The sequence below is a fragment of the Arachis ipaensis genome, chromosome B1 (genome assembly GCF_059453495.1).
Source record: "Arachis ipaensis isolate K30076 ecotype BB chromosome B1, ASM5945349v1, whole genome shotgun sequence".
NCBI classification, from domain to species: Eukaryota; Viridiplantae; Streptophyta; class Magnoliopsida; order Fabales; family Fabaceae; genus Arachis; species Arachis ipaensis.
Genome location: NC_142436.1, coordinates 72,132,007 through 72,156,628, shown reverse-complemented (window position 1 = coordinate 72,156,628; position 24,622 = coordinate 72,132,007).

The following is a 24,622-nucleotide window of genomic DNA, read 5'->3' as shown; positions in this document are numbered from 1 at the left end:
AAGATTTTGTTTTTAATTCAAATTTTTTTCAAATCTTCATAATTTTTCATCAAATCTTTTTCAAATCATATCTCTTCAAAATCAATTTCTTTTCATTTTTTTATTTATTATTATTTCCGAAAATCCTTGCTACAATTAATGATTTACTTCAAAATTTTCAAGTTGTTACTTGCCTATTAAGAAAGGATCAAATTTTAAATTTTAGAATCATATCTTTTAATTTCTTGTTAGTCAAGTAATCAACTTTAATTTTAAAACTTTCTTTTTTTAATTTGATTTTCAATCATATCTTTTCAATCACATCTTTTTCAAAATTAATTTTCAATCATATCTTTTTAATTTCTAATTTCAAAATCTTTTCAAAATCACTTAATTTCTTTCCCAATCTTAATTTTTGAAAATCTCAATCAAATTTTCAAATTTCTTTTTATTATTTTAAAAATTGTTTACTTTAATTTCGAAAATTCTTCCCCTCTTCTCACATCCTTCTATTTAAGGGACTAACACTCCTCCTCAAGGTGCAATTTGAACTCTATCCTTCTTGATAAGTTCGAATTCTCTTCTATCTACCTTCTCCTTCTATTCTTCTTTTCCTCTGACACCTCAAGGAATCTCTATACTGTAACATAGAGGATTCCATACTTTCTTGTTCTCTTCTCTTTCATATGAGCAAAAGCAAAGACAAAGGCATCCTTGTTAAAGCTGATCCTGAACCTGAAAGGACCTTAAAGAGAAAGCTAAGAGAAGCTAAAGCACAACTCTCTCTAGAGGGCCTAACATAGCTCTTCAAGGAGGAAGAAGCCATGGCAACCGAAAACAATAATGCCAACAATGCAAGGAAGGTGCTTGGTGATTTTATTGCACCTACTCCTAACTTCTATGGGAGAAGCATCTCAATCCCTGCCATTGGAGCAAACAACTTTGAACTTAAGCCTCAATTAGTTTCTCTAATACAACAGAATTGCAAGTTTCACGGACTTCCATTGGAAGATCCTCATCAGTTCTTAGCTGAATTCTTGTAAATCTGTGATACTGTCAAGACCAATGGGGTTGATCCTGAGGTCTACAGACTTATGCTCTTCCCTTTTGCTGTAAGAGACAGAGCTAGGACATGGTTGGATTCACAACCCAAAGAAAGCCTGAACACTTGGGAAAAGCTAGTCAATGCCTTCTTGGCAAAGTTCTTTCCACCTCAAAAATTGAGCAAGCTTAGAGTGGAAGTCCAAACCTTCAGACAGAAGGAAGGATAATCCCTCTATGAAGCTTGGGAAAGATACAAGCAATTGATCAGAAGGTGTCCTTTTGACATGCTTTCTGAATGGAGCATCATAGGTATCTTCTATGATGGTCTGTCTGAACTGTCCATGATGTCATTGGACAGCTCTGCTGGAGGATCTCTTCATCTGAAGAAGATGCCTGCAGAAGCTCAGGAACTCATTGAGATGGTTGCAAATAACCAATTCATGTACACTTCTGAAAGGAACCCTGTGAATAATGGGACAAATCAGAAGAAAGGAGTTCTTGAGATTGATACTCTGAATGCCATACTGGCTCAGAACAAAATATTGACTCAACAAGTCAATATGATTTCTCAGAGTCTGTCTAGAATGCAAGTAGCAACATGCAGTACCAAAGAAGCTTCATCTGAAGAAGAAGCTTATGATCCTGAAAACCCAGCAATGGAAGAGATGAATTACATAGGAGAACCTTATGAAAACACCTATAATCTTTCATGGAGAAATCATCCAAATCTCTCATGGAAGGATCAACAGAGACCTCAACAAGGTTTCAACAACAGTAATGGTGGAAGAAACAGGTTTAGCAATAGCAAGCCTTTTCCATCATCTTCTCAGCAACAGACAGAGGATTCTAAGCAGAGCCACTCTGACTTAGCAACTATAGTCTCCGATCTAATTAAAACCACTCAAAGTTTCATGACTGAAATAAGGTCCTCCATTAGAAATTTGGAGGCACAAGTGGGTCAGCTGAGTAAGAAAATTACTGAACTCCCTCCTAGTATTCTCCCAAGCAATACAGAAGAGAATCCAAAGAGAGAGTACAAGGTCATAAACACGTCTCACATGGCCGAACTTGGAGAGGAGGAAGTGGCAGTGATCTCCACTGAGGAAGACCTTAATGAACGTCCACTGGCCTCCATGGAATTCCCTGATGAGAAACCATGGGAATCTAAGGCTCACACAGAGACCATAGAGATTCTATTGAATTTACTCCTGCCATTCATGAGTTCTGATGAGTATTCTTCCTCTGAAGAAGATGAAGATGTTACTGAAGAGCAAGTTGCTAAGTACCTTGGAGCAATCATGAAGCTAAACGCCAAGTTATTTGGTAATGAGACTTAGGAGAATGAACCTCCATTGCTCACTAAAGAACTGGATGACTTGACTAGGCAGAAATTACCTCTGAAGAGACAGGATCCTGGAAAGTTCTCAATACCTTGTACCATAGGCACCATGACCTTTGAGAAGGCTCTGTGTGACCTAGGGTCAAGCATAAACCTCATGCCTCTCTCTGTAATGGAGAAGCTAGGGATCATTGAGGTACAAGCTGCAAGAATCCCACTGGAGATGGCAGACAATTCAAGGAAACAAGCTTATGGACTTGTACAGGATGTCTTAGTAAAGGTTGAAGACCACTACATCCCTACTGATTTCATAATCCTAGAGACTGGGAAGTGTGTGGATGAATCTATCATCCTTGGCAAACCCTTCCTAGCCACAGCAAAAGCTGTGATTGATGTTGACAGAGGAGAATTGATCATTCAAGTGAATGAAGACTCTCTTGTGTTTAAAGCTCAAGGATATCCCTCTGTAACCATGGAGAGGAAGCATGAAGAGCTTCTCTCAATACAGAGACAAATAGAGCCCCCACAGTCAAACTCTAAGTTTGGTGTTGGGAGGCCACAACTAAACTTTAAGTTTAGTGTTGAACCCCCACATTCAAACTCTAAAGTTTGGTGTTGGGAGGTTCCAACATTGCTCTAAACATCTGTGAAGCTCCATGAGAGCCCACTGTCAAGCTATTGACATTAAAGAAGCGCTTGTTGGGAGGCAACCCAATCTTTAATTATCTATGTTAAATTTCTATTTTCTTTTGTTATTTTATGTTTTCTGTAGGTTGATGATCATGTGAAGTCACAAAAATAATTGAAAAAGCAAAAACAGACTGAAAAACAGAATGAAAAATAGAACACCCTAGAGGAGAAGCTTACTGGCGTTTAAACGCCAGTAAGGGTAGCAAAATGGGCGTTAAACGCCCAGCCTGGCACCATTCTGGGCGTTTAACGCCAAAAATGGGCACAGAGCTGGCGTTTAACGCCAGAAAAGGGCAAGAAGCTGGCGTTAAACGCCAGAAATGGGCAGCAGCCTGGCGTTTAATGCCATGATTGGCAGAAAGGGGCATTTTTGCACGCCACTTGGTGCAGGGATGAGATATCCCTGACACCTCAGGATCTGTGGACCCCACAGGATCCCCACCTACCCTGCCTCTCTCTCTTTTCTTCACCCATTCACTAATCACCTCAATATCCCTTCCCCAAAACCCCTCACCTATCAAATCCCACCATTCTCTTCACCACTCACATCCATCCGTCATAAAACCCCACCTACCTCACCATTCAAATTCAAACCACTTTCCCACCCAAACCCACCCATAATGGCCAAACCATACCCCTCTCTCCACTCCTATATAAACCTATCTTCACTCCTTCATTTTCACACAACATACACACTACTTCTCCCCCTTGGCCGAAACACTAAGCCCCCTCCATCTCCTCTATTTCTTCTTCTTCTACTCTCTTCTTTCTTCTTTTGCTCGAGGACGAGCAAACCTTCTAAGTTTGGTGTGGTAAAAGCGCTGCTTTGTATTTTTCCATAACCATTTATAGCACCTAAGGCCGGAAAAACCTCTAGAAAGAGGAAAGGGAAGGTAAAAGCTTCCACTTCTGAGTCATGGAAGATGGAGAGATTCATCTCAAGGGTGCACGAAGACCACTTCTATGAAGTTGTGGCCAAGAAGAAGGTGATCCCCGAGGTCCCTTTCAAACTCAAAAAGGGTGAATATCCGGAGATCCGACATGAGATTCGAAGAAGAGGTTGGGAAGTTCTCACCAACCCCATTCAACAAGTCAGAATCTTAATGGTTCAAGAGTTCTATGCCAATACATGGATCACCAAGAACCATGATCAAAGTGTGAACCCGGACCCAAAGAATTGGCTTACAGTGGTTCGGGGAAAATGCTTAGATTTTAGTCCGGAGAATGTAAGGTTGGCATTCAACTTGCCCATGATGCAAGGAGATGCACACCCCTACACTAGAAGGGTCAACTTTGATCAAAGGTTGGACCAAGTTCTCATAGACATCTGTGAAGAGGGCGCTCAATGGAAGAGAGATTCAAGAGGGAAGCCGGTTCAACTAAGAAGGCATGACCTCAAGCCCGTGGCTACGGGATGGTTGGAGTTCATCCAACGCTCAATCATTCCCACTAGCAACCGGTCTGAAGTTACTATAGACCAGGCTATCATGATCCATAGCATCATGATTAGGGAGGAAGTAGAAGTTCATGAAGTTATATCCCAAGAACTCTACAAGGTGGTGGACAAGTCCTCTACTTTGGCAGGGTTAGCCTTCCCTCATCTCATTTGTCACCTCTGCAATTCAGTTAGAATTAACATAGAGGAAGACATCCTCATTGATGAGGATAAGCCCATCACTAAGAAAAGGATGGAGCAAACAAGAGATCCCACTCATGGACATGAGGAAATTCCTCACCATGAAATTCCTGAGATGCCTCAAGGGATGCATTTTCCTCCACAAAACTATTGGGAGCAAATCAACACCTCCCTAGGAGAATTACATTCCAACATGGGACAACTAAGGGTGGAGCACCAAGAGCATTCCATCCTCCTCCATGAAATTAGAGAAGACCAAAGAGTCACGAGAGAGGAGCAACAAAGGCAAGGAAGAGATATTGAGGAGCTCAAGCACTCCATTAGATCTTCAAGAGGAAGAACAAGCCGCCATCACTAAGGTAGACCCGTTCTTTAATCTCCTTGTTCTTTATTTTCTGTCTTTCAAATTTTTATGCTTTATTTTTATTTATGTTTGTGTCTTTATTACATGATCACTAGTGTCTAAGTGTCTATGCCTTAAAGCAATGAAAATGAATCCATCACCTTTCTTAAATGAAAAATGTTTTTAATTGAAAAAGAAAAAGAAGTGCATGAATTTCGAATTTTAAAACAGTTTAGTTATTTTGATGTGATGGCAATACTTTTTTCTTTCTGAATGAATGCGTGAACAGTGCATATTTTTGAATTTGTTGTTTAAGAATGTTAAAATTGTTGGCTCTTGAAAGAATGATGGAAAAGGAGAAATATTATTTGATAATCTGAAAAATCATAAAAATGATTCTTGAAGCAAGAAAAAGCAGTGAATAAAAAAGGCTTGCAGAAAAAAATATATGCGAAAAAAATGCAAAAAAAAAGAGAAAAAAAAAAGAGAAAGAAAAAGCAAGCAGAAAAAGCCAATAGCCCTTTAAACCAAAAGGCAAGAGTAAAATAAAAAGGATCCAAGGCTTTGAGCATCAGTGGATAGGAGGGCCCACAGGAATAAAATCCTGGCCTAAGCGGCTAAACCAAGCTGTCCCTAACCATGTGCTTATGGCGTGAAGGTGTCAAGTGAAAACTTGAGACTGAGCGGTTAAAGTCGTGGTCCAAAATAAAAAGGGTGTGCTTAAGAACCCTGGACACCTCTAATTGGGGACTCTAGCAAAGCTGAGTCACAATCTGAAAAGGTTCACCCAGTTATGTGTCTGTGGCATTTATGTATCCGGTGGTAATATTGGAAAATAAATTGCTTAGGGCCACGGCCAAGACTCATAAAGTAGCTGTGTTCAAGAATCAACATACATAACTAGGAGAATCAATAACACTATCTGGATTCTGAGTTCCTATAGAAGCAAATCATTCTGAACTTCAAAGGATAAAGTGAGATGCCAAAACTGTTTAGAAGCAAAAAGCTAAAAGCCCCGCTCATCTAATTAATACTGATCTTCATAGATGTTTTTGGAATTCATTGTATATTCTCTTCTTTTTATCTTATTTTATTTTCAGTTGCTTGGGGACAAGCAAAAATTTAAGTTTGGTGTTGTGATGAGCGGATAATTTATACGCTTTTTGGCATTGTTTTTAGTATGTTTTTAGTATATTTTAGTTAGTTTTTATTATGTTTTTATTAGTTTTTAAATAAAAATCACATTTCTGGACTTTACTATGAGTTTGTGTGTTTTTCTGTGATTTCAGCTATTTTCTGGCTGAAATTGAGGGACCTGAGCAAAAATCTGATTCAGAGGCTGAAAAAGGACTGCAGATGCTGTTGGATTCTGACCTCCCTGTACTCGAAGTGGATTTTCTGGATCTACAGATGCCCAATTGGCGCGCTCTTAATTGTGTTGGAAAGTAGACATCCTGGGCTTTCCAAAAATATACAATAGTCCATACTTTGCTCAAGATTTGATGGCCCAAACCGGCATTCCAAGTCAGCTTAAGAATTCTGGCATCAAAATGCCAGAACTGGCACAAAAGCTGGAGTTAAACGCCCAAACTGGCACAAAAGCTGGCGTTTAACTCCAAGAAAAGTCTCTACACATGAAAGCTTCAATGCTTAGCCCAAGCACACACCAAGTGGGCCCGGAAGAAGATTTCTGCAATAATTACCTATTTCTGTAACCCTAGGCTACTAGTTTTCTATAAATAGGACCTTTTGCTATTGTATTAGAAGACTTTTGACACACTTGATCAGATTTTGATAGACCTTTTCATGTTTGGGGGCTGGCCTCATGGCCATGCCTAGACCCTTTCGTTCTTATGTATTTTCAACGGTGGAGTTTCTACACACCATAGATTAAGGTGTGGAGCTCTGCTATTCTTCATGAATTAATGCAAAGTACTATTGTTTTTCTATTCAACTCAAGTCTATTTCTTCTCCAAGATATTCATTCGCACCTAAGAACATGATGAATGTGATGATTATGTGACACTCATTACCATTTTCACCTATGAACGCGTGCCTGACAACCACTTCCGTTCTACATGCAAACAAGCTTGAATGTGTATCTCTTGGGTTTCTAATCTAAGATTAGAACCTTCGTGGTATAGGCTATAATTATTGGCGGCCATTCCTGAGATCTGGAACGTCTAAACCTTGTCTGTGGTATTCTGAGTAGGATCTGGGAAGGGATGACTGTGACGAGCTTCAAACTCGCGAGTGTTGGCCGTGTGACAGACGCAAAAGGATCAATGGATCCTATTCCAACATGATCCAGAACCGACAGATGATTAGCCGTGCGGTGACAGCGTGCGTAGAACATTTTCACTGAGAGGACGGGAAGTAGCCATTGACAACGGTGATGCCCAACATAAAGCTTGCCATGGAAAGGAGTATGAATGATTGGAAGAAGGCAATAGGAAAGCAGAGGTTCAGGAAGAACAAAGCATCTTCATACGCTTATCTGAAATTTCTACCAATGAATTACATAAGTATCTCTATCTCTATCTTTATTTTATGTTTTATTTATCTTTAATTATCAATCCTCCATAACCATTTGAATCTGCCTGACTGAGATTTACAAGATGACCATAGCTTGCCTCAAGCCGACAGTCTCCGTGGGATCGACCCTTACTCACGTAAGGTATTACTTGGACGACCCAGTGCACTTGCTGGTTAGTTGTGCGGAATTGTGACAAAGTGTGATTTACGTTTGAGAGCTCCAAGTCTTTGGCGCCATTGTTGATGATCATAATTTCGTGCACCAGAGACCTGACAAAGGTCCAAGAAAGAGGATTACTAAAATAACTTAGAAGGGCCCGACATAATGAAGTCGGCCCAAAATGTTAAGTTATAAAAGTAATCCCTGAAAAAGATCTGACAAAGGTCCAAGAAAGAGGATTACTAAAATAATTTAGAAGGGCCTGACATGATTAAGTCGGCCCAAAACGTAAAGTTATAAAAGTAATTCCTGAAAGAGACCTGACAAAGGTCCAAGAAAGAGGATTACTAAAATAACTTAGAAGGGCCCGACATGATGAAGTCGGCCCAAAACGTAAAGTTATAAAAGTTATCCCCAAAAGAGACCTGACAAAGGTCCAAGAAAGAGGATTACTAAAATAACTTAAAAGAGGTCGGAAAATAAAAGTCCAACACTCCCAAAAAACCTAAAAAGGTACCAAAACAGATGCAGACAGAGATGTTACGAAAAACGCAAGTTATAATAATAACAAACTCAAGAGGCTACCAAAATCAGCCCCAAGGGCTTGGAAACAACTTTGTTTTTCAAGATTAAGTTGCTGAACGAGCAACTAAGAAAGTATCAAAAGTCAGCAACCACCATCTACAAAATAAAGAGTTCAAAAGCCCATAAGCTGGGCTATCTACACAAACATTTAGAAAAATTATTTAAGAAGGCTTCTCAGCCTCAACACGCGGTGGAGGGGGACGAGTCTGAAGAGGCACTGCATCCACTGTCCCATCATCCCGATTCAAGATTTGATTGGTCTGACCTTGATGCACATTCCTGCTGTAACTTCTATTTCCTTTAATAATATTAGAACCAAACTCAAAGCGAGAGGGGTGAGAGTTCATAGTAGCAAATAAAGATAAAAAGGAAAAACAAAAATAAATAAACAAGCAAAAGAAAAATATTTACAATAACCAATAATAAGGCACACGTTAGCAGTTCCCCGGCAACGGCGCCATTTTGACGTCGGGTTTTCTACCAGTAAAGAAATTCATAGAAACAGTTGCGTTGTAGATATAGTTTCTAAACCGGCAAAAATCCCTTCGTACAAACGTGTTGGGTGTCACAAGTAACAAACCCCTTTAAAAATTGTTAACTGAGTATTCAAACCTCGGGTCGTCTTCTCAAGGAACTGCGAGAAAGTATGTTCTTATTATTGGCTATAAAGGTTATAATCGGGGTTTAGAAGGTGAGAAGCAAGTAATTTAAATGACGAGTGAATTAAATGGCAATTAAGAATAAATAATAACTGTAAAGCAACTTTTAGCAAGGTAGAGAAATTAGAGGTCCAACTTAGTTATCTCTCTCAACAATAATGAAAGTTGAATCTAAACTCCACTTGGTCAACCTTCACCAGGGCAAAGGAAAGTCAAGGGACTAATTAAATTGACTTTCGAATCCTAATTATTTCCTCAGAAAAGGTTGGGATTATTCAAGTTCAGCTCAATTAGCAAGATAACGATTATCAATTATGTTGAGTTTAACAACTGTTGAGTTACTAAATTCTTAACCAGAACCAAAAGGGGAAAAGTAAAATTGCTAGAATGATAAAGAGGTCCTTAGATGGGAAGCAATGGTAACTTAAATCAAAGAGAACAATCATAAACTGAAAATACCTCAATTATCATTAATTCAAATAACAATCTGTAACGTGAGAGAATTCATAAATCAAATTATAATAATCAATTCAAATGTTGGAATAAATAAATAGAAGTAATACTAAAAGAACATTAAACCTGGGATCCAGAGTTACTCTTAAAACAAGAAGAAATCCTAAATCCTAAAAGAGAGAGAAAAGATCTCCCTCTCAACTAAATCTAAATCATTGAAAGGTAAAAATATGCGAGCTCCCTTTGAATGGAAGCATTCCCACACTTTATAACCTCTGGTCTATGCTGTCTGTACTTGGATCTGGGCCAAAAAGGGCTTCAGAATTCGCTGGGGGCGTATTCTGTAATTTCTGGTGCGTGGCCTCTGTCACGCGTCCGCGTGGGTCACGCGGTCGCGTCATTCGGAGCTTTTCCTTGCCACGCGGTCGCGTCAGTCATGCGACTGCGTCGCTGCTAATTCGTGCTTGGCACGCGATCGCGTCATCCATGCGATCGCGTGGATACCAGTTTCTTTAAAGTTCCGTTTTGCTTTCTCCTTCCATTTTAGTATGTTTTCTTTTTCATCCTTTAAGTCATTCTGCCTTAGAAAATCTGAAACTACTCAACACACTAATCACGGCATCGAATGGAAATAAAGGTAATTAGAATAATTAATTTTTAAAGCTTAGGAAACATGTTTTTCACAACATGACATAATAAGGAAGGAAAAGTAAAACCATGCCATTAATGTGAATAAGTAGGTGAAGAGTTGAATAAATCACTCTAATTAAGCACAAAAGAACTCATGAAATATGGGTTTATCAATGACCAACCTCAGATGAAGGATCTGAAGAAGTCAGCACAACAGAAGCTTTGGCGACAGGCACAGAAGGGGGATCAACGTCATCATCATCAAGGTCGTTAGGGACAATCTTACCGTCCTTTACAATGTTATCCAGGCTAAAGAGAGTAAGTTCAAGCTCGGGGGCAAGAACCCGAACCTGCTCCTTCAAGTTCTCATAAGCAGCATTTACGCTGCTTACAAGGTGACCCTGGAGCTCGGCATAATCAGCCCGGGCAGACTCCAACTCCTCCCTGAGATACATCACTTCCTTGTAGGTCATGACATAGCTTTCCTTGTGCCTCAATGCTGTGTCTTCAGCCAACTTTACAGAAGCCGCCAAAGCAACAGAACTAGCCTTTTCACCCTCCAATTCCTTCCCCAACTTGGTCACTTTCACTTCGAGCTCCTCCTTCAAACCCTTCATCCGGTCGAACTTCTGCTTAGCCTCCTCCATAAAGGCTTTGGTAGCATGAAGGGGAAGATATTGGGCAGTTCGATACAGGGCAGCTCCCATATGTGCCATCTTGATGCTGCTCCGAGTTATAAAATCTAAATGATGAAGGAGAGAAACATTATCCATAGGGAGGGCACCATAAGGACCAACCTGCTGGTCGACAAACCCAATATCGTCAAAATCAGGCACATCCAGATTGAAGGGTTCAACAGTCCGAGGTCTCTTGGAAGGAGGATCGGTTGGGGGGGAAGAAACAGTAGCGGAAGACTGCGGAGGATCAACTACACGGACTCGAGGAGTAGGGATCATTCTCCTCGGTCCAGGCGAGCTCGGCACAGATGGCTTCAGCGGAACCTGAGAGGACCCTTCCCCATCCGCCCTGGTCGAAATGTTCTGAGCTGTAGTAGCCTTTCTCGCCTTCTTGAAAGCCTTCATCGAGTCATTATTCTTGGCCATTTCTGAAAAATTAAAATCAACAGTTTTACAAACCAGAAAAAGAAGAAGAAAGCAAAGAAAAAACAAGAAAAAAATATATCAAGTAAAATACCCAAGGCAGTTCAGACAAGGGATGGGTCCCCCAAAGATTTTTTAGTGTCCAGATGAGGAGGTTCCCCCCAAATATCCTCCAAAATAGTTACAAAAGTCTGCTCAATTTCGTCGAGCATCTCCCACATATAACGGGATACCACTACATTCTGCTGCCAACATAAGGGGAAGGCTGTCTCATCATTCGCTTCCAGAAAAAAGGGCCGAGCTCCCTCAACTACTCGGACCTTGAAAAAGTAATTCTTGAAGTCCCTAAAGGACTCGTCATACATGGCAAAAACCTTATGCCCTTGTGCAGATCTAAAAGAAACCCATGAGGCTTTCTTTTTTGAAGAAATCCCGGGCTTAGTTAAAACAAACAAATAAAGGAAAAGAGTCTGAGAAGGAGTAACGTCCACCTCTTGGCAAAGAAGCTGAAAAATCTTGATAAAGCCCTAGGAGTTCGGGTGGAGCTGGGACGGAGCTACATTACACGACCACAAAAAATCGGTCTTAAAAGAAGTGAAGGGAAGAGTGATGTCCAACTAGCTGAAAAAATAGTCGTAGGCATAAAAGAAAGGGCGCTCCCCCCGGGTCAGAGAAGGAAAGCAAACCCTCTCCTCGGAATCAGGTGCTACCAATTCATAATTCCTTTCCTGATCTCTACTCTTACAGAGGTGGTGATGTTTCCTAAGCTCCACACAAAACTCAACATTCACCATAGAAACACACATTAAAACAAGGGAGTCCAACCAATCGGACATCCCCTCAGGAACCTTAGAAGATGTTTCTACAATATTTTGTGAGAAGACATGGCCAACTAGTCCTACAACAAGAAAAGAAGATGGATTACTAAAAAACATCTCGAGCAAAATCAAAACAACTCGGCCAGCATGATTCAGGACAGCACAAACAACAAAAAGAAACCTCAGGACCCACACTGAAGATCCAGGGGCATCCTTTGGAGGCAGTCATGGAACAAGGATTCAGGAAAACCCACAAGGCTAACATCCCAACAAACTCTCAGCAAAGAAAAGCCTTTTCTTCAAAAGGCAACATCCCGAGAAGAAAAGAAAGTCGAAACAAAGTCAGCAAAGTAGCAGTTCAATCAAAAAACCAAAAACAACAAAATGCGCCAGGCAGAGGACGTCAAAGATGCAACCTTTTTCTTTAAAAAAAAAAAACAAATGAAGCTATTTTCCCAGAAAGCTAAAACATCAAATAGAAAGGCAACAAAACATGCAAAAATCCAAATACCCTCAAGCACCGGGAGAAATACTAGAAACATGCATCACAGCCAAGATTGAACATCACGACGCCAAAAGGTTCAAACTTTCAAGCATGCAAACGAAAAATCAAAGCTTCACCAAAGAACCAAAGACAAAGCGACGAAAAAAGGTAAAAAAGCCGAAAGTAGAACCAACCTGGAAAAAGCAAAAAGCTTCAAAGAGAGTTGAAGATGAGAGATGGAATTTGGAAACACCCTTTCGCAGCAAGAAAAAGCACTAACAATCACCAAGCAATGTCGCAGGGAGAAATGCAAAATTGCAAACTTCAGGCGAAAACAGAAAAGTGAGAAAAAAAGGGGAAGTTACAGTAACAAGAGAAGAGAAACCGTTTTCCTGAGTGAAAAATTCAAAATAAAGAGGCTAGAGAAACGGGGCATTAAAAACCAATTAATGAGGGTATTAAACCCTCGCGCATTCCCAAGACCAGAGCGCTAATGCAAAGCGCGTGCTTTTAAGAACAAAGAAAAATGTTCCACATTCAAAAAAAGACTCTATGAAGAGGCAATCAACAGATGCTCGAGTTCGGCTTTCACCAGAAAAGGATCGAAGTCCTAAAATCAAGACTCAACCTCAAAAGAAAGACCAAGCTCGAGCAGGGGCATTGTTCATACCCTGGATCGAGATGTCTGACCCGGGATGATTAGCGAGGAACACGACCCAAGTCCAAAGGCAGCCCAAGCCTAAAGAGAGAAGGGTGGTTCCCTGGAAAGATAAGCTGACCTCACCCAAAGATAAGATAAGATAAGATAACTAACTTATCTTATCTAAAAAGGTCACTCCACACCATTATAAATACACTGGAGCACCCAGGTATAACTCATACTCTGATTCTACAAAAAACTTGCTTAATACTCTTGCTAACTTAAGCATCAGAGTCCCTTGCAGGTACTGTTCCGAGGGTTACTTGAAACTGGAGGTCGATCTCGGATGAGATCTTCTGTAATGGTCGGAGATGACGTGTCCGGCTGGCCGATGACGGCCGGAGTTGTTGGGTCCGACTCGTTGGACTTGCTACACTGCTGATCCTTGGCCACCGAAGGGTGGGGGGTACCTGCAAGAGACTCCGATGCTTAAGTTAGCACGGGTATTAAGCAGGTTTTTATGTAGAATCAGAGTATGAGTTATACCTGGGTGCTCCAGTGTATTTATAGTAGCGTGGGCTGACCTTTCTGGTAAGATAAGTTAGTTATCTTATCCTATCTTATCTTGAGTGAAGTCAGCTTATCTTCAAGGGAACCGCCTTTATCACTATAGGCTGGGATTGCCTTTGGATTCTGGGTCATGTTCCTCTATTTGGGCCCTTTTATTGGGCTTTGCTGTCGATTTGACTGACTTCTTCGTAAAGAAGTCGGTCTGCTTGACCTGAACAGGTCGGTCGCTTCGCTACTGAACATCCTGGTTCGGACAGCTCGACCCTGAGTATGAACAGTGCCCCTGCTTCAGCTCGGTCTTCTTTTTTAAGGTCGAGTCCTTGACTTCGGTCCTTCTATAGTGGAGCCGAACTCAAGCATTTCGTCGATTTTTCCCTTTTTGTAGAATCTTTTGAATGTAGAACGTTTTTCTCTAATAGCGCGCGCTTTCACATCAGTGCTTTGGAAACTTAATGTTGAGTTTTTGAGCTCCGACCTCTTTAGCTAGCTTCAAACCAGCTAATAGTGCTTCATATTCCGCTTGGTTGTTGGAGGCCGGGAACCCGAACTTGAGGGAAAGCTCAACTTGGGTTCCTTGGTTGCTTTCTATTATCACGCCTGCGCCGCTTCCAATTTTATTTGAGGAACCGTCCACGTAGAGATTCCATTCTGCGGGAGTTTCCGGGGTATCTGTGAATTCTGCGATGAAGTCTGCCAGATACTGTGACTTGATGGCCGTCCGAGCTTCATATTGGAGGTCGAACTCCGATAACTCGACTGCCCATTGTAGAATTCTGTCTACTAAATCTGTTTTTTGCAGTATTCCTTTTATGGGCTGGTTAGTTCTAACCTTAATGGTATGAGCCTGAAAATACGGGCGGAGTCGTCGAGATGTTAGGATGAGAGTATAGGCAAATTTTTCTATTTTCTGGTAGTTCAGCTCGGATCCCTGTAGTGCTTTGCTAATGAAGTAGACGGGTTGTTGCCCATTTTCGTCTTCTCTGACTAGTGCTGAGGCTGTCGCCCGGCTTCCTACTCCGAGATATAATATAAGTGGTTCTCCTTCTTGTGGTCGAGATAGGACAGGTGGCCGTCCTAAGAACTCCTTGAAGTCTTGGAAAGCTTGTTCGCATTCTGTCGTCCATTCGAACTGTTTTCCCTTTCTTAAAGTAGCATAGAAAGGGAGAGATCTTATCGCAGCTCCTGCTAAAAATCGGGATAGGGCGGCCAGTCTCCCGTTGAGTTGCTGTACCTCTTTGACACAGGTTGGGCTCTTCATGTTGAGTATAGCTTGACATTTGTCTGGATTCGCTTCAATTCCCCTTTGCGTGAGCATGAAACCCAAGAATTTGCCTGCTTCAACTGCGAAGGTGCATTTTGCGGGGTTGGGTCGCATGTCATGCTTCCTTATAGTGTTGAATACTTGGGACAGGTCGGACAATAATGTATTTTCGTTCTGTGTTTTTATCAACATGTCGTCCACATAGACTTCCATGATTTTCCCAATGTGATCTGAGAAGACTTTATTCATTAGCCTTTGATAAGTTGCTCCCGCGTTCTTAAGACCGAAAGGCATCACGATGTAGTAGTAGTTCGCCTTTGCTGTTAAGAACGATGTTTTTTCTTGATCTGGTGGATACATGGGGATTTGGTTGTATCTCGAATAGGCGTCCATAAACGAGAGGTACCTATATCCAGAGGTAGCATCTACCAGAGCGTCAATACTTGGGAGTGGATATGGATCTTTTGGGCAGGCTTTGTTGAGATCGGTGTAATCGGTACACATGCGCCACTTTCCGTTTGACTTTTTTACCAAAACGACGTTGGCTAGCCATAGTGGATATTTGACTTCTCTTATGAATCCTGCCTCCAATAACGCTTGTACTTGTTCTTCCACAGCTCGGGATCATTCTGGTCCGAGTTTTCTTTGTTTCTGCTGCACTGGCCGAGATCCTGGATAGACCGCTAACTTGTGGCACATTAACTTAGGGTCTATTCCTGGCATGTCTACGGCTTTCCATGCGAAGAGGTTGACATTATCTCGCAAGAATTGTATCAGTGATTCTTTTGAGTCTCCTCTTAGGACCGTGCCGATATTAGTCGTTTTATCCGAGGTGTCTCCAATCTGAACCTTCTCTATCTCGCCTTCTGGGCGCGGACGGAGTTCTTCTCGACGCTGAGCTCCACCAAGCTCAATTGTATGAAACTCTTCTCCTCTGCCTTTGAGGTTTAAGCTCTCGTTATAGCAGCGACGTGCCATCTTTTGATCTGCTTTTACCGTGGCTATCCCCTCTGTAGTTGGAAATTTCATGCATAAATGTGGAGTTGAGACTATTGCTCCGAGTTGATTGAGTGTTGTCCGTCATATGAGAGCATTGTAGGCTGAACTTACGTTGACCACAATGTAGTCTATTTTGAGGGTCCTAGATTGGTTCCCCTTTCCAAAAGTAGTGTGTAGCGATACGTATCCCAACGGTTGTATCGGAGTGTCTCCTAGTCCAAACAGATTGTTCGGGTATGCTCTTAGTTCCCTTTCGTCTAAGCCGAGTTTGTCGAAGGCTGTTTTGAATAAGATGTCGGCAGAACTCCCTTGGTCTACTAATGTGCGGTGTAAATTGGCGTTTGCCAGTATAATTGTGATGACCATGGGGTCGTCGTGTCCCGGGATGATGCCGGATGCGTCTTCTTTAGTGAATGTTATCGCCGGGATGTCGGGTGCGTCCTCCTTTCCCTGAACTTGGTATACTTCATTAAGGTATCTCTTTCGGGATGATTTGGAGATCCCGCCTCCTGCGAATCCGCCATGTATCATGGGGACGTGTCTTTCTGGTGTCCGAGGTGACCGTTCAGTTCGTCCATCATCTTCGTCTCTCCGTCTTTTTCTTTGGTCATCATCCTGGGTGGCCAGAAATCGATCTAATTTTCCTTCTCTTACTAATTTTTCTATGATGTTTTTCAGATCGAAACATTCGTTGGTAGAGTGTCCCCGAATTCGATGGTGTCACAATACTCCTTCCGATTTCCTCCTCCCCTTTTGCCTTTGAGTGGTCGCACTGGGGGGATTTTCTCAGTATGGCAAACTTCTTTGTATATGTCGACCAGGGATACTTTGAGAGGGGTGTAGTTGTGGTACTTTTTGATTTTCTCACCCTGTCGATCTTCTTTCCTTTTGGAGTCCTTGTCTCTGTCTCGGTAGGAGGCTCCAGATTTTGAGGTTTCTCCTAACCGAGCGTTCTCTTCCATGTTGATGTATTTTTCTGCTCGCTCCTGTACTTCGTCTAAGGAGGTGGGATACTTTTTTGATATGGACTGGCTGAAAGGTCCTTCTCTTAAGCCATTGATAAGCCCCATGATGGCGGCCTCTGTTGGTAAACTTTGTATGTCCATGCATGTTTTGTTGAATCTTTCCATGTAGTTGCGGAGGCTTTCCCGATCTCCTTGCTTGATACCTAGTAAGCTGGGTGCGTGCTTGGCCTTATCCTTCTGGATGGAGAATCTGGCCAAGAACTTTTTGGCCAGATCGTCGAAGTTTGAGATGGACCTCGGAGGTAAGTTGTCGAACCATCTGATTGCCGTTTTTGTGAGAGTTGTTGGAAAGGCTTTGCAACGAACGGCATCCGAGGCATCGGTAAGGTACATCCTGCTTCTGAAATTGCTAAGATGATGGTTGGGATCTGTAGTGCCATCGTACAAAACCATATCCGGAAGCTTGAAGTCCTTTGGAATTTTGGTCTTCATGATTTCCCTGGTGAATGGGTCCTGTTCTTTGCGTGGTTTTTCTTCAGGAGTGGTCTGAGGAGCTTTTGTTTTGAGGTCGGTTTCTAATTGCTGTAGTTTTTCTTCTAGTTCTCGACATCGTCGTACTTCTCTTTGTAGATCTTTTCTGATCTCTTGTTGTTGCTGGGTTTCTTTCTCTAGCTGCTTCAAACGATTTTGGAGTGCTTCCATGGCTCCCGGATTTGGTGAGTTTTTGTCTCCGTTGGATTCCGGGGTATCCTTTAGCGTAGTGTCCGCGTTCTTGTGTGGCGTTCTGTTCTCCAGATCTGAATCGTGGTCGTTGTCATGGCCGTCCACCATGGTTTTGGGATGACTTCCAGGTTCCCCAGCAACGGCGCCAATGTTCCGAGGGTTACCTGAAACTGGAGGTCGATCTCGGATGAGATCTTCTGTACTGGTCAGAGATGACGTGTCCGGCTGGCTGATGATGGCCGGAGCTGTTGGGTCCGACTCGTTGGACTTGTTGCACTGCTGATCCTTGGCCACCGGAGGGTGGGGGGTACCTGCAAGAGACTCCGATGCTTAAGTTAGCACGAGTATTAAGCAGGTTTTTATGTAGAATCAGAGTATGAGTTATACCTGGGTGCTCCAGTGTATTTATAGTAGCGTGGGCTGACCTTTCTGGTAAGATAAGTTAGTTATCTTATCTTATCTTATCTTGAGTGAAGTCAGCTTATCTTCAAGGGAACCGCCTTTATCACTATAGGCTGGGATTGCCTTTGGATTATGGGTCATGTTCGTCTATTTGGGCCCTTTTATTGGGCTTTGCTGTCGATTTGACCGACTTCTTCGTAAAGAAGTCGGTCTGCTTGACCTGAACAAGTCGGTCGCTTCACTATTGAACATCCCGGTTCGGACAGCTCGACCCTGGGTATGAACAGGTACCACCACCCTCCGGTGACAAAGGATCAGCAGCATAGCCAGTCCAACAAGTCGAATACCACAGCTCCGGCCGCCATTCACCAGCCGGACACGTCAGCTCTGACCAAGTACAAAAGATCTCGTCCGAGATCGACCTACAGTTTCAGGTAACCCTCAGAACAGGTATTAAGTAGGTTTTTAGTAGAATCATAGTATGAGTTATACCTGGGTGCTCCAGTGTATTTATAATGGTGTGGAATGACCTTTCTGGAGATAAGATAGTTATCTTATCTTATCTTTGAGTGAAGTCATCTTATCTTTAGGGGGAACTGCCTTATCTTTCTAGGCTTTGGCTGCCTTTAGATTTGGGCCGTGTTCCTTTGTTTGGGCCTTCTTGGGCCTCTGTAGCGGTTTGGTCGACCTCTTTTATAAAGAGGTCGAGTCATCCTAGTCGGAAGAGTTGAGTCGACTTGCCTTCAGTCAGCCCGGGTCGTACACCTCGACCCAGAACATGAACAGTGTCCTTACCCGAGCTCGGTCTTTTTCTGAGGTCGTGTTGTTGCTAAATTTCGACCCCTTTTTGGGAAAGTCGAGCTCGAGCATTTATTTTTGCTGAAGCTTCTTGAATGTGAAGCGTTTTTTTCTTTTACTCCCTTTGATTGCAACACGTGCGTTTTGTGTTTATATTCTTCTTGGGAATGTGCGAGGGTTCTTAATGCCCATTAACTCCTCTTTTTTGCCGTTTCCCTCTTTCGTATTTTGAACTTCCAAAAGACCTTGCTTTAGTTTTCTTCTTCTCCTTTCATTTCTCTTCTCTGACTGCTGGTGCTTCATTTTTTCGTTCAAAAGGTGAGCATCTGCCGCGGCTTCATCGTTGCTTTACTCTCTCAGCATTTTATCGTCTCCTTCCTACTACCGGTCGGAGAAAGTTTTTTAGGAAGTTTTGATTTTGCTTGGAGAAAGTTTGGATCTTTCTTCTTTTGATGTGCCTGAATGCTGTTGTAATGTGTGTTTCTGGGAGTTTCTTCGTCTTTTGTGTGAACTTTTTTCGCCTTTTCTGATGGTTGATGCTTTTAGGGCTTTGCATGTTGTTTCTATATTCTTTGATTTTGAAGTTTTTAGAATAATGACTTATTTGATTCTTGAAAAAAGGTTGCGTCTTTGATGATTTTCACTTGGCATATTTTGATGTTGGTAGTTCCCTTTGCTGATAGACTGTAAAAAGATAGTAGCTTTGATGACATTTTGTGATTAACTTTCTTTTTTCGAAGTGTCGCTATTTGAAATCTTCTTTTTCTTGTTTGAGAGATGTCGGGACGTAAGCTGTAGATTTTTCCTGAAACCTTGCTCTGTTACTGCCTCCAAAGGATGCCCCTGGATTTTGGTTTGAGTCTTGGAGTTTCCTTTTGGTACTTTTTCTGTCCTATACGCCCTAGATCGAGTTATATCCGTGTTTGCCCGAGCTGTTTTGTTGATTCGCCCGAGCTGATTGATTAGTAACCATTTCCTTTATCTTACTGTAGGACTAGTTGACCCATGTCTTCTCACAAAAATATTGTTGAGACCTCCTCCAAAGTTCCTGAGGGCATGTCTGACTGGCTGGACTCCCTCGTCTTGATGTGTGTCTCGGTGGTCAATTCTGAATACTGTGTGGAGCTTAGGAAACATCACCGGATTTGTAGTAGTAGGGATAAGGAGAAGAACTATGAGCTGGTAGCGCCGCACTCTGACGAGAGGGTTTGGTTCCCTTCTCTGACCCAAGGGGAACGCCCCTTTTGTTATGCTTACGATTACTTTTTTAGTCAAATGAACATTACCCTTCCTTTTACCTCTTTTGAGACCGATTTGCTGTGGTCATGTAATGTAGCCCCGTCCCAGCTTCATTCAAACTCCTGGGGCTTTATTAAGATCTTTCAGCTGCTTTGCCAAGAACTAGATGTCAAGCCTTCTCAAACTCTCTTTCTTTACCTCTTTGTCTTGACCAAACCTGGGATGACCAAAAAAGAAAGCTTCTTGGATTTCTTTCCGATCTGCTCAAGGACATAAAGTGTTTGCTATGTATGACGAGTCCTTTAGAGATTTTAAGAACTACTTTTTTAAGGTCCGAGCTGTTGAGGGAGCTCGACCATTTTTCTTAGAGCCGAACAATGAATCTGCCTTCCCTTTATGTTGGCAAAAGAATGTGGTGGTATCTAGATATTCGTGGGAGATGCTTGATGAGGTCGAGCAAGTTTTTGTTAATGTTTTAGAGGAGATTTGGGGGCAACCTCCCCATCTTGACACAAAGAAAGCTTTAGGGGACCCTTCCCTTGTCTGAGCTAAGCTGGGTAGTGGTCGACTTCCTTTTGCTTTGTTTACGTGCTTTTTGTTTCTTTTTCTTCCAGTTTTGTAACTTGTTTTTGATGTGTTTTTTCAGAGATGGCTAAGAATAATGATTCCATGAAGGCCTTTAAAAAGGCAAGGAAAGCTACAACTGCCCAGAACATCTCGGCTAAGGCCGCTGGGGAAGGATCTTCTCAGGTTCCTCCTAAGAAGCCAATCTTGAGCACTTCTGGGCCGAAGAGGATGATTCCTACTCCTCAGGTCCATTTGGTTGATCCTCCCCAAACTTCTACTGCTACCTCTTCTCCCTCTGTCGTCCTTCCTCCAATAAGCAAGAGTACTGTCGAGCCTTTTAATTTGGATGCCCCTGACTTTGATGCTGTTGGATTTGTTGATCAACAAATTGCTCCTTATGGTGTTGTTCCTACTGACGATGTATCCATTCTTCGTCATTTGGACTTCATTACCCGAAGCAGTATTAAGATGGCATACATGGGAGCAGCCTTATTCCGAACTGCTCAGGACCTTCCCATTCATGCAACAAAAGCTTTTATGGAGGAGGCCAAATCGGAATGTGACAGAATCAAGGGGTTGAAGGAGGAGCTCGAGGTGAAGATGGTGAAGCTGAAAAAATAGTTGGAAGGTGAGAAGACTCGAGCTACTGCTGCAGTGGCTTCTGCAAATCTGGCTGAGGAGATGGCGCAGAAGCATGAGGAGAGCTATGTCCTGACTTATGGTGAGATGATAGAGCTTAGAGAGAGGTTAGAATCTGCTCGGGCTGATTATGCCGAGCTCCAGGGTCATTTCGTGGGTAGTGTGACTTCTGCTTATGAGAATTTGAAGGATCAGGTTCGAGTTCTTGCTCTCGAGCTTGACCTGTCTCTCTTCAGTTTGGACAATATTGTGGAAAATAGAAAGATTATCCCTGCCCCAGATGAAGATGATGACGATGTAGATCCACCTCCTGTGCCATCCACCAAGGCTTCTGTTACCCCGACTTCTTCAACTTCTACAGCTGAGGTTGACCACCCTGATTCGGATCCTGATGTTCAGATCCTGAACCGGTCGGATGAGACCGTCGACGCTGTCCCCCTCCAGACTCGTCCTCCTTCGCCTCGAGATGCCGCCACTGGAGAATCCTTGAACCCTTTGTAGTTTTTGAACCCTTATTTTGCTAAATTTTGTTTGACTGTGACTTTGTAGTTGCTTTTTCCTTTAGCAACTTTATTTGGAAAAACAAAAAACTTTTGAACTCTTGAGGTCGACCTTCGGATGGCCTTCTGAGTGTTGATTAAAGTAGCTTTGCTTTTCTTCTTGATGTGTTTTGTTTGCAATCTTTCGGCATTTCTAGGAATCTTTAAGAGTGTGGGAGCTTTTCGCTGTTCGAGCACTTTTTTTATTTCCTTAGTGTTGGTTTCTTTCCTGTCTTGATTGAAGTGACTTTTTGAGACTAGCTTTGTTTGACTGTTCTTTTTAGTATTCTCATAGAACACTTGTGATTTGATTTCGGGAGAGGTCGTGGCTTTCTTTGGGTCGAGCTGTGTTCCTTCTAGCGCACGCCTTATGCCTGTCGACTTCTTTCATTGAGTCTTGCGAGTTAGTTTTAGTAATCTATTTTTGATTTGGATCTCGCCGGATCTCTTTTTTATGGATTTTACTTTTTATAACTCTATCGCTTTTGATCGACCTGGACTGACTTCTTCATGTCGGTCTCTTCTAAGTTATTTTTAGTAATCCACTTTTGATAAGGGCTGATCAGGCTTCTTTCTATGGATTAGTTTTTATAACTATTTGTCATTTTAATCAGTCTGGTCCGACTTCTTTATGTCGGTCCATCCCAATTTATAGCCATCTATTTTTTCTCAGACCTCATCAGGCCTCTTTCTATGGATTGCTTTTTATAACTTTTTGTTGCTTTGGTCGATTGGTCCGACTTCTTTATATCGGTCCATTCTTAAGTTATTAGTAATCCATTTTTTAGTCAGGGCTGGCCAGGCCTCAGCTTATGGATTACTTTTTTTTATAACTTTGTCGATTTTATCATGATTGGACAATGAATTTGGTCGCCACCTTGCCGATCCATAGCTTTATCTTTGATTGAGCAGTGAATTTAGTTTTCACTTTGTCGACCTTTTGTCGGTATCAAACGATGAATTCGGCTTTCATCGTGGTCGGGCGATGAATTTATTTTTCACCTTGCCGACCTGTAGAGAGGCTTTGTAGAAAGAATCTAAACAGTTTTATTCTAAGTAGAAAGTCGACAAATAGGAAAACTATATACATGTGGGTGTTTACCCTTCTAAGTCAGGCAGTTTATAGATCTTGGCTTGGTGCCTCGTTAAAAAACCTTTTCAGAAAAAAGAGTGCACCTTGACCTAAGATCTTTATTACCTCCTAACTATAATACCTTCTTAGGTTGCAGGCGTGCCATGACCTTGGTAGTTCTCGCCCCTCGAGTTCGGACACCCTGTAGTAGCCTTTTCCCAATACCTCTGTGACTCGGTAAGGTCCTTTCCAGTTGGCCGCCAGTTTTCCCTCTCCAGGTCGACTTGTTTTGATATCATTTTAGATTAGGATGAGGTCGTTATTGGCAAAACTTCGCTGTACTACCTTTTGATTGTACCTTGAGGCCATTTAACGTTTTACCGCCTCCTCCCTGATCCGAGCTCTTTCCTGTATTTCTGGAAGTAGGTCAAGCTCTTTTTTTTGAAGTTGGGAGTTGGCCTCTTCATTGTAGTGGATTGTTCTGGGGGACTCTTCTTCGACTTCTACTGGGATCATTGCCTTCATTCCGTAAGCTAGTCGGAAGGGTGACTCCCTTGTCGTTGAGTGTGGAGTGGTCCGATATGCCCATAGGACTTGTAGGAGTTCTTCAACCCATGCTCCCTTTGCGTCCTGTAGTCTCCGTTTTAATCCAGCCAATATGACTTTATTGGCGGCCTTTGCCTGTCCATTAGCCTGGGGGTGTTCTACATAAGTGAATTGGTGCTTTATTTTCAAGTCGGCCACCAATTTTCTAAAGCCTGCGTCTGTAAATTGAGTGCCATTGTCTGTCATAATGGAATAAGGAACCCCAAACCTTGTGACAATATTTTTATATAGGAATTTTCGACTTCTTTGAGCGGTAGCGTTAGCTAGGGGTTCTGCCTCAATCCATTTTGTAAAATAGTCTACCCCTACGATGAGGAACTTGACTTGTCCTGATCCTTGGGAGAAGGGCCCAAGGAGGTTGAGTCCCCATTTTGCAAATGGCCAGGGTGAGGTTACACTGATGAGTTCCTCTGGTAGGGCGATGTGAAAATTAGCATGTTTCTGACATGGTGGACATGTCTTTATGAATTATGTTGCTTCCTTTTGTATAGTCGGCCAATAGAATCCGGCTCGGAGTACTTTTTTGGCGAGAGCTCGTGCTCTGAGATGGTTGCCACAGATGCCACTATGTACTTCTTCTAAAACTTCTTTTGTGTTGGAAGTCGGCACGTATTTTAACAGTGGTGTTGAAATCCCTCTCTTGTATAGAGTATTGTTTATGATGGTATAGTATTGTGCCTTCCTTTTTAATCTCTTTGCCTCCTTCTTATCTGCAGGGAGTGTTTCTATTTTGAGGTAGTTAATTATGAGAGTCATCCATCCTTGATCTAGGCCTGTTATGGCTAGGACCTTTTCTTCCTCCGAGATTGACGGGTTCTGCAGTATTTCCTGGATGAGGCTTCTATTGTTGCCCCCTAGTTTGGTGCTGGCTAGTTTTGAGAGTGCATTAGCTCGAGCATTCTGTTCTCGAGGTATGTGGCGGACTTCATATTCCCCGAGTTGTCCGAGTTGTTCCCTGGTTTTGTCCAAGTACTTTTTCATGGTGGGATCATTGGCTTGGTAGCTCCCTGCTATTTGTGAGGTGGCTACTTGTGAGTCGCTAAAGATGATAAGCTTTTGAGCTCCAACCTCCCTAGCCAACTTTAAACCAGCTAGTAGTGCCTCATATTCGGTCTGGTTGTTTGAAGCAGGGAACTCGAATTTGAGG